The sequence below is a fragment of the Cucumis sativus genome, chromosome 7 (genome assembly GCF_000004075.3).
Source record: "Cucumis sativus cultivar 9930 chromosome 7, Cucumber_9930_V3, whole genome shotgun sequence".
Lineage (NCBI taxonomy): Eukaryota > Viridiplantae > Streptophyta > Magnoliopsida > Cucurbitales > Cucurbitaceae > Cucumis > Cucumis sativus.
Window position 1 is genome coordinate 6,764,161 of NC_026661.2, and position 15,782 is coordinate 6,779,942.

Genomic DNA, 15,782 nt, shown 5'->3' on the forward strand with positions numbered 1-15,782 from the left:
AATATAGATTTGAATCATACTCATATATGAATTTCTCTCATAACCTATTGTTTGAATTTGTATCATATACGTATTAAATTTTAATCTATAGTTTTATTACAAATTTAATTCATATTAAATTAATATTTGAACTCATTCAAATATTTATTATTCCATAAATTAATTTTAAATCATATACAAAATTAAATGTATATAATAAAGTTCAATTAAAAGATAAATTTTATATTATAATATATCACCATACATTATACTAATTTTCAAAGTAAATATGAACATTTCAAATTACAGTCAATATGTAATAACCTTAATACCCTTTACATACTAGGAAGGACCTAATAAATTTACATTTCAAAGTGTTGGGAGCTAGCTACCATAGTTGAAATCAATTTATTTACTTTAGTTGTCGTATTATCCTTAAGAGCACCTCATGCCTCCACATCAATAATCATTTTATCTCATTGCAACAATCACCCATATAAATATTGAATCAACATATGGTTCTGTACCTAATGATGAAAAACTTGGCACTGAGCCAAGTATCTCCCCCAATAATCGTAAAGTGATTCATCCTTTCCTTGTGGATGCCATAGATTTTCTTCCTCACACTAGTAGCATAAAAGGTTGAAAAGAACTTTTCCAAATATTGTCTCTACATCTACTCCCATGAAATAATGCTCCCTGGTGACAAGTAATAGAGCTAATCTTTCACTTCTTCGTGTTACGAGAAAGGAAAAGCTCTCATGTTCGTCTCCTCAAGGGTTATAATGTGAGGACTCATTCCATTGCAAACAATATGGGGCTCGGCTATCGAGAATAATATGGGGCTCGACTATCGAGAATATAACGACTGAACCCTAAGTGGAAGTCCATAAGTTCACTTTAGTAGTTAGCTAAATGAAAATCTACTTATAATATGGAGCAAGCACTAGAAGAAATTTGCTCTTTATTGTCAGTTTAGAACCGACATTAATGGCCTTTGGTGTCAGTTCGGAATTGACATCTATGCTAGCGTTATTAAAGGCCTTTAATGTCATTTTTGCTTTGATGTCAGTTTAAAAATGACATCAAATGCATCATTGATGGCCACTGATGTCGGTTTTAAATCAACATTTTTTATGGCGTAATTGTTGACCTTTACTGTTGGTTTTCCTTTAATGTCGTTTTTAAACCGACATCAAAGCCTTGTTTGTTTTTTTAATTTATTTATTTTAATTATTTTTCATGGTGTCGAAATCGACATTATTTGTTACGAATTACGACATGAAATGTTCGTCATCGAATATTAAAAAAATATAAAAAATAATTGTTGCATGATTGCTAGCTGTCTACCACTCCATGGCAAACCTTATATATTACTTCCATATTTCACCTGAAGGCAGAAGATCAACACCTACAAAACAAGCATACACTTCCACACATCCAATGGCAAACTAATACTATTTCTAGCTATAGAATTCAACATGTAAGAAACCTACAAAACCAACACATACATTTCCACACTTCCATGGCAAACCAACATTTCCATTTCACCTACAAGGAAGATCAACCCCTACAAAACCAGCATACACTTCCACACATCCAATGGCAAACTAATACTATTTCTAGCTATAGAATTCAACATGGTAAGAGGCCACAAAACCACACATACACTTCCACACTTCCATGGAAAACTACAAAAATACACTTTTCCACACTTTCATAATACTACAAAAATACACATATCAATCAAGTAAATAATATGTAAAGTATTAAAGTATGTGTACAACAAATTCCTCCACTAATACACACTTTCCACATAGTACTACAACAAATACACTCTAAAGTCAACACCTAAAACACTACAATACAACACTTATTCATAAACTACTACAAGCAGAAAACCTCAAAATTAAAGTAGTACAACAAGTAGTACTAGAATCTCGTAGCTTATATATTAAAACAATTAGTATTAGTACTAGTAACTTATATACTACAAAAAAAGTGTAAAAGCTTACACAAATCGGCTAACAAAGCTTGCATATTTTGTTCGAATCTCGTCAATCTCCTCTTGCGTATATGCACTTTTTTGTATTAAACTACGTAAAAAGAAAGGTATGAAAAGAATAAGTTTAGATCATTTATGTAATTTGTAACATATAAAAAGTGAAAGTAGAAACTTACAAGGCTATTGATGGGAGTACTAGAAATATGCATGATTTCATGTATATACTTTTGGACATAATACCCACACCCAACCGAATCCAATTGACGAGGACACTGCATGTATATAAATTACATACAAATTATTCTTATGTTTCATTGAAAATAATTATGTGTCAATGCAAATTACCTTTATAGGTTTCCATTTCGGATTTGACCGATAATGTTGTAAATCATGCTTAGCTTGCCATGTTTTTAATCCTCTATACATTTGGAAACATTAGAATTAGAAGACAATGAAGTCAAATAAGAAGTAAATCATAAGTCACATTTATGACTCCATGGATGTCTTCGTTAACTTTACTTCGAAGAGAGTCCAAAACATAAACTGTTCGAAGATCGATGACATGCAACATCCAATGAAAACTACAATAAACATCTTCAATGTGAGTATACATTTAACCTCAATGAAAAACATAATAATGTGTTAATCTTATTTATTTACCCAGTATTATACGGAATTAGAACTATTTGTTCCAAGGTAGCCGCTTCTAACTGGTTGGCAAAATTTCTGGATCGGAGATCACGATCCTTGATATGTGATGTTATTTTTGCTTGTCATAACAAAAAACTTGCTTCCACAATCACATTCATCCCAAAGATATCTAAGTAAAAGCAACCTTAGTTAAAAAGGAACAAAATAACTATAGCTATAGTATTGGACATAAAGATGAGTAAAAGATGTTTACTTACGTAATGTATGCTAGGATGCACATATAGCCTATTTCTACATGCCGCAATAATGGAGCAAGTCCTAACGAGCTAAATAAATGAATTTGTTTTTACCGAATATTAGCTCGTTCATTAGGATGCGAACCATATCTACATCCTTCATATTGTTCACGACATGTCCATATAAGAGCTTAATGGTTCCATTAACATTTATGTAATTTGAAGAATACAGAACATCCTTTGGGTTGAATGCTCCAAGCACAAACAAAATAATATCAAAACCTAAAATACAATCACAAATAAATATCAAAGCTTCAATAGCACATAAACAAGTCAACGAGGTCATTCAACAATATTACCTAATGCTTGATTTAAAGTCTCTATCTTGCCCTTCACTGGAATAGGTAAACTACAATCTCCTCCTGTGAGCAAGTCCACCAAGATTTTAACATTGGGACCACCATTGCTATCATCAAGTACGGTTGCTATTGCAACAATATTATTAATTGTTCCTATAGCCAATTTGCACGGTGTTTACTTTACAAGTATTAAAAGCATCATTAAGAACAATTTATCCTATAAACATTAAAATTTTAAAAGAGACAACAAAGTTAATTACCTTCACTTCTTCGTTCATAGGTGTGTTGCCAAATCCTCATCGGCATAGAGATCTATGTTAACATTCTGATGGACGATCTCAAGTGATTATGACCCTTTTTGTAACTTTTGCTTTTTGAGTCATCTTCTACAACTTGAGAACTTGCAATTTTCTCTTTCCCTTTCACTTTCTTGAAATATAGTGATTGAGAGACAAAACCACCCATGCCACGTACACGTCCACCATGCTCCTTAGAGCCCAATGACTCAGTCAATATGTCCTCATCTCTATGTGTTTCAGCTAATGCATCCTATAGAACAATACAAGTATTCATCATTAACTAAGTTAACAAAAGATTAAATATTGTATATAAGTAAATCGCAAGCAAACTTACGATTCGAGAGACACAATCTCGAGTAGCATCATCAAAATAATCATTGTTTTTTCCTTTTCTTGCTTCTTTCCAAAGAGTTGAACGATAGGAAAGATCACACGTTATATTATGCAACCAAAGATATATATTTAATTAGCATAAACATATTAAGATAAATTATTTCATTCAATTAGAAATACTTACTAATTCTTCGGCAGGATTTTCATATCCCTTACTAGCAATGTGATGATTGTATATGCATTTTGATCTTCTTTCCCTTTGAATACGACTATAATCCTATACAAAAAATTAGTTTGTAGTTACATACCAAACCAACATTAAAGTTAACATGTAATTAAATTTATTTACCTCACATTCTTCAGTCAGTCTAAGCGTCCACAAAGGATTTCCAAATCTTCTTGATTAATATGAATAGATCTTAGGAGGAAACTACAAACATGATGGTTGATCCTTAAACGAAAGTATATACAGAAGAGTTAACGTAGTTTTGAAAGTTCGATACTTTCTTGATGCAGACATTAGGATAGAATGTCTAACATTGGGATGTAACTCAAACGACATCTACACAAGAAAAAAGAAAAAATATTTAGACTTAGGGAAATCAAACTACATTGTAAGAAAAATGTAATTATAGAATTCATACCGATATACAATCGTAGATTTTATCTTTCAACTCATTCGAAACTTGTTTCCAAGATTTGTATGTGATAGGAATCTGCTGTCGAACACACACACCAATGTAACTTTGAATTTTCTTAGATATAGCTCTTACAAGTTGCCCATGTTCATTAAATTGAACGGGCAACCGTTGCCCAGAATTTCTTACATGCTAACTCTGCATAGTCGTTGGGCCACATGGCGCGAATGATTTGTTTCTTGCTTTGGGAATCATTTTTCTTTCATCCTCACTTAAGTATGTGACTCCTCCATCTATGAATCTGCAAAAAAAACATATATGTATTAGTAAGCACGTTAGTGAGCAAAGTAAGGACATAAAATAAGCTTAGTAATTACAATCTCTGAACATAAATCTATTATAAAGGAAAGTAAATGGCATACCTTAATAAAACATTTATACAATTATTACTTATCAACCCATCTACCTCACAATCATGTCTAATATATGATGAAGTTGTATCATCAATCTCGTGAGGTGTATCAACATTGGGCATCTTTTGAACAACTCCATAACCACACTCTAGTAGCATATCTCCTATTTCATCTTCAAAGAAATCTTCTTCAATAGTTCTACGTGGAGATGTTAAAACCACTGACCATTTAGGATTTGCAGAATCTTTCACATAGAATATGTGTTTTGCTTGGGAGGCTAAAACAAATGGGTCTGATTTATGTCCAATACGTTTGAGATCCACAATGGTAAACTCAAGCTCGTCCACTTTGACTCCACTTCTATTATCAACCCAATCACACTTAAATAAAACAAAGGATAATTGATGGTAATCAATCTCCCATATCTCTTGTATTATGCCATAAAATGTCATATCTGATATGACTGGGTTTTTGTCTTTAGAACTAGACACTTGCATTGTAGTGGTTGTTATACTAACTCCACTATTTTGAACTCTCCTAATATCATCGACGTCTTTTTGTGTGGTAGTAATAACCATTGATCATGTAATCAGAATATGTAGCCACATGTGGAGAAGGTCCATGAGCTATCCATCTTAAGGAAGCGTGATGGAATTTTTAGGAACTTCGAGAGCGAGGGCAACCTACAAAATATATTGGATCTGATTAGTTTAGATCTAAAATAAACATGGAAGTGTATGGTTCTAGTAATTACCCGTGTGGACAACCACCGACTGAATGTTCGATTATGCTCTTCTTGAATCCATTTTTTACTTCTATATTTACCAGAGTTAAGCTTACACAAACTCTCCATATTTTTTCTGTCAGAAATAACAAAATTATTAGGTAATTACATAACCAACTTATGTAAAATGAGAATAGATGGGATTTAGAACGTACTCAATGTATGGTAGAACTTCGTTTACATTTTGAATAACGTAAAGATGAGCTTGATCTAACTGCTCCTTAATCGGTCTGATAAAAGAAGAAGCTGATAATGATCTATCCACGTTTGAATCTGCTTTTATTACATATGAGTTTAGTCCAATAGTGCTAGCACCCACCATAAATTTTGAACAGAACTCTATAGCCTCTTCAACAATATAATTTTCTACCATACATCCTTCTGGTCGATTTCTGTTTCACACATAATTTTTCAAAACTTTCATGTATCGTTCAAAAGGATACATCCACCTTAGATGAACAGGTCCACATAACTCAATTTCTCTTATGAGATGCACAACAAGGTGTACCATTATGGTAAAAAATGATGGTGGAACATACTTCTCTAATAGGCATAGAGTGACAACAACATCTTCTTGCATTCCTTTTAATTGTGATGAACCAACTGTCTTCTTACATATAGCATTAAAGAAGAAGCATAGTCGAACAATTACAAGTCTTACATGTTTCATAAAATACCATGAATTGCCACAAGTAGCAACTGTTGCATAAGAACGTGATGGTTTGTACAAGAATTTCTTCCCCACTCGATGTCGTTAAAAAAATAATTGATCTCTAATTGTATTCACATCTAAAGTCTTTGCATTTACGCATTTTAAACAAGGACAAGTCATGACGTTCGACATCTTTGAATGTTTCAACCCATTTTTAATAAACATCTCAACCCCAAAAGCATAATCAGAGGAGGCGGTGGCTGTCATGGATCTGAACGGTGGAAGAACCTCCGGTCGGCGGCTTCGTGAATCGGAGATGAAAAGAAAAAGAGGGTGGGGCGGCTGGAAGATGTGAGGAAGAGGAAGAGAAAAAGAAAGAAAAAGAAAAACGGGGAAGGGACGTGCGAGAAGAGAGAGAGAGGAGAGAGAAAGAAAATCTTTGATTTTCTTTTCTTTTTTTTTTATTTCCTTTTTCTTTATTTAACTTAATGATTTAAAAAAATTATAACAATATTATTAAATGTATATTATTATTATCTTAACCTTCCAAATCTCTTTCTCCCTTAACTTTTCTAAAAAAAAAGATATATATACACACATATATATAATAAGGTACCCTAGAGTTCGAGATGTTACAAGTGTAGTCTCCAACATTAAACCTTTGTCAAATAAATTTCAAACTTGAAATAAACAAAGATTACTACTACATAAACTAAAGTATAAGAATTAATAAGAACATTTTAAGATTAGAGAAATAGAAATAAAACACAAATAATTATTATATGTTTAAAAACAAAAGATGAACTTACCGTCCCTATAACACACTTAATATAAATCTAGTCTTCACCCTATTAACCTCAATCTCCATTAACACACTTCTCACTACATCTCCATAAGTTCCAAATCAACACTCTCTATTTACCATTACATTTTCTTACCAAACTAATCCAGATACCAATATGTTAATAACACGAAGTCAGTGAAAAATGTCTCAAAAGTTAATCCTAAATTAAATTGAGGAAAATAGAGAAGTGAATATTACGTTCCAATTTCCAAACAATGCTAAACTAAATCTCTCCCTTTCTCTTATTTGTAGTTACCTTTTATATTTATCATTCACTATTTCATTTCTTCACTCTCTTTGGTACTTTCCTTCTTTACCTTTAAACCCCAATCTCCATTAACCCACTGCCCACTTCCTCTTCATATCTTCCAAATCAACTCTCTATTTACCATTACATTTTCTTACCAAACTAAATCCACATACCAATATGTTAATAACAAAAAGCAGACAACAGAAATTAGAACCTACTAAAGATTGATTCAATGATCTATTTTGATGCCTAAAAAAAAAAAGCGTATGAAAATTCTTTGAACCTCCAGAAGAAGGCTCGAAAGGGCCTCTGTAGTCCACTCCCTTTCGTCCAATGTCTGATGAAGTAATACCAGATATGTATTCATGGGTTGAGTTGCCCTCTGTCTTGGTCTGCCCTGTGCTAGCCGAAGATGACGGCTGGGCATGCGATGGTTGCAATGGCTGGGCACGGTGGTGGCTATGGTGGTGGATTGAAGATGATTGACACAGGGACTCTTGCGGCGGAAGCACGACGGCGACTGTGACTGGAAAGACTTGAAGAAGAGTTCTGGGCGACTGCGAATGGTCGAAGATGATTGAGCACAACAGAGGCGTTTCTCGATAGCCAAAGCACAATGGCGACTGGGAAAGACTTGAAGGAAGAGTTCTGGGCGACTGCGAATGGTCGAAGATGATTGAGCACAACAGAGGCGTTTCTCGATAGCCAAAGCACAATGGCGACTGGGAAAGACTTGAAGGAAGAGTTTTAGCCACGACGACGATTGGGATGAATTATGGGCACAAAGACGACGATGAGTTTTAGGTCATAGAATGAGAAGAGAAGGGAGAAGGAAATTCGAAATCGAGAGAGAAAATTTTGATAGGAATGGGTAAAGTAAGAGAGAGAGGGAAATTTAATTTTTACAACTTAAAAAAATTAAAAAGGGGAAGGGTCTTTAATGTCAGTTTTCACATAATAAAAAAAAATTAAAAATTAAAAATGGAAATATCATTAATGTCGATTTAAAACCGACATTAATGATCCGTCTTTTCAGAAATGACATTAAAGCCATATTTTCATTTTTTTCACCTGACACTAAAGCCCATATTTCTTCTAGTGAAGGAAAGGTTTAGGTTTCACTTTCAGACATACCAATTGTAGTCACGCATCAATAGTAAGAGCGAAAGTTAACCTATGAGATAATTAAACACTAATTCAACAAACCATTTAGAAATTTAAATCTGAAGGCATTTCAATCAAACTTTAGTAACGCTGGGAGAAAAACCTAATTGTAGCCATTTTCATTTTTAAAAAAAATTAAACAAACTTTTTTAGTCCAAGCAAATAAGCTTATCAATCTTCAGATCAATTCCTCAACTATAAAATGTCAAATTGTATTGTTTTCTAAGAGTTGCTTAACAATTTCATCATTTTTTTATGCCTCCAAAAACAAAGATTTGGCATCAACTTTAGTGGACACCCCCTCCCAAACTACCTTCTATAAGCCTAAAAGACGGGATGAAGCCAACAAATATCGCCCTCCTCTTCTACTACTACTAACTCATACAATGATACACTGTTGGAAAGGATTTTTGGAGGTTGGAGGAAATTTGGAAGAGAGAATTGAGATAAGAGGCTACTTGTGTTATTAGACACTTCTATTTTTTTGACTTAATACAAGTCGAAGGACATCCCTCTTATTTATCCTAGTTGTCACTCCTAATGAATGGCTAGGATTTTGGCAACACATTCTTTATTTAACGGTTACAAATGACTCTCTAGAATATTCTTTACAATTACACTCATTTCTTATATTTTCTAAATGTATCTTCAATCTTCTCTAAATATCTCCTACAATTGATTTATCTAGAATATTGTAGTAATTAATACTTTATAGAAATTTGCTTTTATTTGGGCTATGCCTAAATATTGTAAACCCAAAATCAAGTTATATTTCAACATCCTCTCTTAAACTTGATTTTGTTACTCCAAGCAGGTCTCTCAATTTTGTGAATTCTTCTTTTTTAAGAGGCTTAGTGAAAATGTTGGCTACCGGATCACGAGTCTTCACGCACTCTAACTATACTTCCTTTCTTCTTATGCACTCTCTAATATAATAATAATGTGTATCAATGTGCTTTATTCTGGTTGTGGAAACTAGTTTTTGGCCAAAGCAATTGTTGATTTTTATCTATGAAAACTCTGGTTGGCTCTTCTTTTGGCAATATCATAACTCCTTTAATAGATTTCTCAACCAAGTTACATGAGGTAGCAACCACATATTATGCTTCACACGTAGAGAGAGTAACAATGGGTTGCTTCTTTGACATCCATGTGAAGGCAGTGTGCACACACATATGCACACACGCACACATCACACGCATACACAAACACACACACATGTGCACACTCACACTCACACCATCCTCACGACCACATGCGCACTCACACATGCACACCCACCCACACGGGTACACACGCACTCCACACGCACACGCACACACCCACACACGAACACACGCATGAGCGCATGCACATCCACATACACATGCACGCAAACACGCACGTCCACCCATACGGGCACATGCGCACTCACAACACGCACACCCACCTACATGGCACACGCGCACTCGCACATGCGCGTACAAGCACACGTACACGCACAAATACGCATGCACACACGCGCACGTACATGCACATGCACACACACGAACACATACGCACGCGCACACACGTGCACACACATGCACTCGCACACGCACACCCACCCACATGGGCACACACGCATCGACACACATGCACGCACGCGCACCCACACAGGCGTATGTGCACTCATACACACACAAGCACACGTACACCCACCCACATTGGCACACGTGCACTCGCACACGCACATGCATACACCCACACACACGCACGCCCCTGCGCATGCACGCACACGAACACACGCATGAACGCACGCACACATCCAGACACGCACGCGCACACACACACACACATGTACGAACATACGCACACCCACCCACACAAACATATGCGCACTTGCACACATGCACACACACACACCCACACACATGCACGCATGCGTACATGCACACTCACCCACACGGACACATACACACTCACACACACGAGCACACACACACCCACACAGACACACGCGCACTTTCACACACACACACAAGCACACGCACGCGCACACGCATACGTACACACCCACATACATGCGCACATGCGCATGCACACACACGAACACACGCATGAACGCACGTCCACCCATACGGGCACATGCGCACTCACACACACCCACACCCACCTACACAGCACATGCACATGCACGCACACGAACACACGCATGAACGCACGTGCACACACACACACACGCACACCCACCCACACGGACACATGCACATTTGCACACATCCACACACACATGCACGCACGCGCACACCCACCCACACGGACACATGCACATTTGCACACATCCACACACACATGCACGCACGCGCACGCGCACATCCACCCACACGGCACATATGCAGTCACAGACACGCACACACACACACCCACATGGGCACACGCACACTCTGACACGCACACACAAGCATATGCACACACCCACACACACAAGCACATGTGCATGCACACACACGAACACACGCATGAACGCATGCACACATTCACACATGCATACACACATCTACACACACATGCACACATGCACACACGCACACACACATACGCACACGCACATCAATCCGCACGGGCAAACGCGCACTCGCAATATGCACACACACGCACACACGTACATATGCACAAAGATGTGAAAATGAATTAAATTTAAAAAACAATTACATTAATTGTGTTTAGAATGACTTTTAAACTGTATTCATTTAACTTAATAACATTAATTAAATTATAATTTCTATTAATATTGATTTAAGAGTGTCATTAGTGTAATTATATCAATATAATGCGATCTTATCCAATTTTACCAACAAAAAAACAAGTCAAATATGGACTAGTAAATCCACACTCTTTGTCATAAGAGATATAATAACGTTTTTATGGGTCATTTTAAAAAATGACAAAACAACTTTTTCTTTTGAATTTTAGCAAATAGCATTTTTATCTGAAAAAGATACATCAACCCATAATAACACTACAACAAATCTGGGTTGTAGTGTCAGGTGAAAAAAATGAAAAATTGTCTTTATTGTCATTTTTGAAAAGGTGGATCAAACCGACATTAATGATAAGGTTTAATGTCGTTTTTAAATGACATTAATGATCAGCCAGTTTTATTTTTTTAAATTTTTGTATTTTGTAAAAACTGACATTAATGACCCCCCATTTTTAATTTCTTTTAAAAAATTGTTAGGTTTTAAAAACTAAATTTTTCCTCTCTCTTTACTTTTCTCTTTCTTACTCTACTCTTTCCCTATCAATTTTTCTTTTTTCTCTCCAAGTTGGTTTCTAATTTTGTTCTCTTCTCAATCTGTGACCCTAGATCGCGAACGGCAACCAATCTTCATCATGCTTCCGCCGCAAAAATCCTTGGGTTTCTTCATTTGATTGTTACACTTGTGACTGCTAGTAGCATTATTGATTATTAATTGTCTTTATTTTTTCAAATGTGCAGCCTTATTCATACTATCTTTTGTTAGAAAAATGAAAGAAGAGAAGGCATATAAATGAGCTTGGTAACTAGCATTCTTGTAGGTGGATTGCCAAAATGGAAAATGTAGAGTAAGTAATTTTGGTATAGCTATTTGGAGTGTTATGTGAAGCACAATATCTTCATAATGTGATGCGTTTTGGTTTTCGATTGAGATCAATCTTGGTAATTAATTGTTTTGAATTGTGTTTTATTTTATCTTTAGTAGTAAATTTTTTGTTTTCTTTAGTTTAGTTTGAGTATTAGTCTGTTTTGATATATTGTAGGTTGCATCTATTTATCCATATTTATCTTTGATCAAACCTAGCTAGTGGAGTCTCTTCTTTTTATGGCTTCCTTATATTCCATTTCTTTTTACTATATATTTGAGATTTTCACCTTCCATAAATGAAATAAATAACTATTTTCATTTGAAAAGAAAAACGATCCAATAGGAGTTTGTAAGATTATTTATCATCTCCATTGTTTAACTTTCTCTATAAAAACAATGTTGCTATTGATGGGTAAATTTATACAATTAAGAGTAAGAAGCCTATAGACTAGCATTGCTAAATTGAACATTCAAAATTTGCTTTGAAGTAAGAGTCGAGGATGGTATAATTATTCTTTAGTTGTATTCCTCTTTTTCTTATAGATCTTTGAAGAACCAAATTAGTTATTTTCTTCTTCTTAATGAGTTGTTTGATCAAAGCTTATTTTCTTCTTTATTTTGCAGCACTTTTGGTTGCCATTCAATTGTCTTCTTTGTTGCTGCTATATTATTTACTCTATTGAAACTTTGTGGTAATTTTTAATTTTCCACATTTAGATTGCCAGTCTGTTTAGTTGATTTGAAATAATATGTACTAATTTTGCAAATTCTAGATTTAATCTTCCCCAGGTTGTAAAGTATATTTTGGTCTTAGATAGCCAGCCAAGCTAAGCTAAGTAGATGGAAGCAATTGTTGAAGTTGAAGATTGTGAAAGCGTTAAGAGTTCTTATTTAAGTCTTGTATTAGGATCTAGTTTCATGTATTAGTATAGAATGTATATACAAACGCAATATTAAGATTTCATTTTCTATATACAAATGTAAAAAAAATATTGTAGTTCCTAAAATAATATTAATTTTATTATTTGTTGGTGTGAGAAAAAAATATTTATTTACACGTATCTAATGTCAGTTTATAAAAAATGAACAATAATGCAATAATTATATATTTTTTTTGTAAAAAATAGATCCAAAAAACAAGACTTTAATGTCGGTTTAAAAACGATATCAAAGGCAAACTGACACTAAAGGTCAACATAGCACCATAAAAAATGTGGTTTTAAACCAACATCAATGACCATACCGAACATTACTGATGCATTTGATATCGTTTTTAAACCGACATCAAAGCAAAAACGACATTAAAGCCTTTAATAACGCTAGCATAGATGTCAGTTCCGAACTGACACCAAAGATCATTAATGTCGATTTTAAACCGATATTGAATGCAAATTTCTTCTAGTGTAACCAATTATAATTTGAGAATCAACATTTTAATAATTTTATTCAATCTTACTAACTTCAAAATAACCAAATTGAATTTGAATTTCAAAATAACAAAATTATAATTTAATAGTATTTGAGAATCTCAACGATAGATTTTGTATCAAAATAACCTTAATTGAATTTCAAAATTAAAAAATATCAACTTGTTCGATATCTTTATCTCAAAATAATATTAATGGCTTGAATATCAAGAAAACTAAATTATTATTTTAAAATTGAGAGAATCTCAACATTAAAAAATATCAACTTGTTCGCACACACGAACACACACCCACATGTAGGAACGCGCACACACACACACACGCACGCACGCACACTCACACACACCCGCACACACACACATGGACAAACGCACGAACGCACGCATGTTGAATTTGAATTTTAAAATAACATAATTGAATTTGAATTTCAAAATAGCCAAATTGAATTTCAAAATAACAAAATTATTATTTTTTCAGAATTTCATAATCTCAATTATGTTATTGAATTTCAAAATTAAAATATATCAACTTGTTCACTATCTTTATCTCAAAATAATATTAATGACTTGAATATCAAAATAATTAAATTATTATTTTAAAATTGAAAGAAACTCAACATTAAGAAATATCAACTTGTTCGTATACAAGCACACGCGCACACGAGCACACACAGACACACACACACGTGCACATGCGCACACACGGACACACGCACAAACACACACACATGCACACGCTAGCGTACACGCACACTCACCCACACGCACACGCGCACGCACACATATGCACAAAGATGTGTAAATGAATTAAGATTAAAAAACAATTACAATAATTATGTTTAGGAGTAAAAATCATGTTCATTTGACTTAAAAACATTAATTAAATTATAATTTCTATCAATATTGGTTTAAGAGTGTCATTATTTCAATATAATGCGGTTTTATGCAATTTTACCAACAAAAAATAAGTCGAATATGGACCTGTAGATCACACTCTTTGTCCTAAGAGATATAACAACTTTTCTATGGTTATTTTAAAAAATGGAAAAACTATTTTTTTTTTGAATTTTAGCAAATAACATTTTTTGCACGTGCATGGTATTTTACAAAATATCCACCTTCTCCAACTGTAATTATTTAGTTTCTACGTTGTAATTAATTTATGTCATTTATCAGCTTTTAATTAATTTTTACTTGAAAAATATACATCAATCCATATTGCAACTTTTTTTTTAATCTTGGGACTCAACTAATTGATTCAATATTTTAATAACTTTATTCAATCTTACTAATTTCAAAATAACCCAATTGAATTTGAATTTCAAAATAACAAAATTATTATTTTTCAGAATTTGAGAATCTCAACATAGATTTTGTATCAAAATAACCTTAATTGAATTCAAAATTAAAAAATATCAACTTGTTCGCTATTTTTATCTCAAAATAACATTAATGGCTTAAACATCAAGATAACGAAATTATTATTTTAAAATTGGAAGAATCTCATCACTAAAAAATATCAACATGTTCGCACACGCACACACGCACGAACGCACACATACACATGCACGCAAGCACACTCGCACACGTGCGCACGCACGCACTTTTGCACACACACACACACATACATATGCACGCACACCCATCCACACTTACCTACACACGCACGCGCACACGCACACACACACGCACACACACACGAACACACGCGCGCACACACACTCACACGTATGTATAAAGATGTGTAAATGAATTAAAATTAAAAAATAATTAAATAAATTGTGTATAGAAAAACTTTTAAACCATATTCATTTGACTTAATAACATTAATTAAATAACAATTTTTATCAATATTGGTTGAAAAGTGTCATTAGTGTAATTATTTTAATATAATGGAGTTTTATCCAATTTTACAACAAAAAACAAGTCGAATATGGACCGTAGATCCACACTCTTTGTCATAAGAGATATAGCAACGTTTTTATGGGTCATTTTAAAAATGACAAAACTACTTTTTCTTTTGAATTTTAGCAAATAGCATTCTATCACGTGCATGGTATTTTCTAAAATACCAAAATATCATCTTCTCCAACTGTAATTATTTTGTTTCTACTTTGTAATTAGTTTATGTTATGCATTTATCAACTTTTAATTATTTTTTT

The 15,782-nt window shown here is 34.0% G+C and overlaps 1 long non-coding RNA gene across 2 annotated transcripts; it reads right to left on the minus strand.

The window, feature by feature from the left end:
• Window positions 1-1,909: 1,909 nt before the first annotated feature.
• On the minus strand, window positions 1,910-3,424 carry LOC116405035. 2 transcript variants are annotated; one of them, XR_004218094.1, is made up of 4 exons: window positions 3,231-3,422; window positions 2,330-2,402; window positions 2,181-2,256; window positions 1,910-2,075 (listed from the first exon to the last, which is right to left on the minus strand). It is a non-coding gene; the product is annotated as an uncharacterized LOC116405035 (long non-coding RNA). The 2 variants fall into 2 exon arrangements; XR_004218093.1 differs by having other exon boundaries at window positions 2,181-2,402; window positions 3,231-3,424.
• Window positions 3,425-15,782: the final 12,358 nt, after the last annotated feature.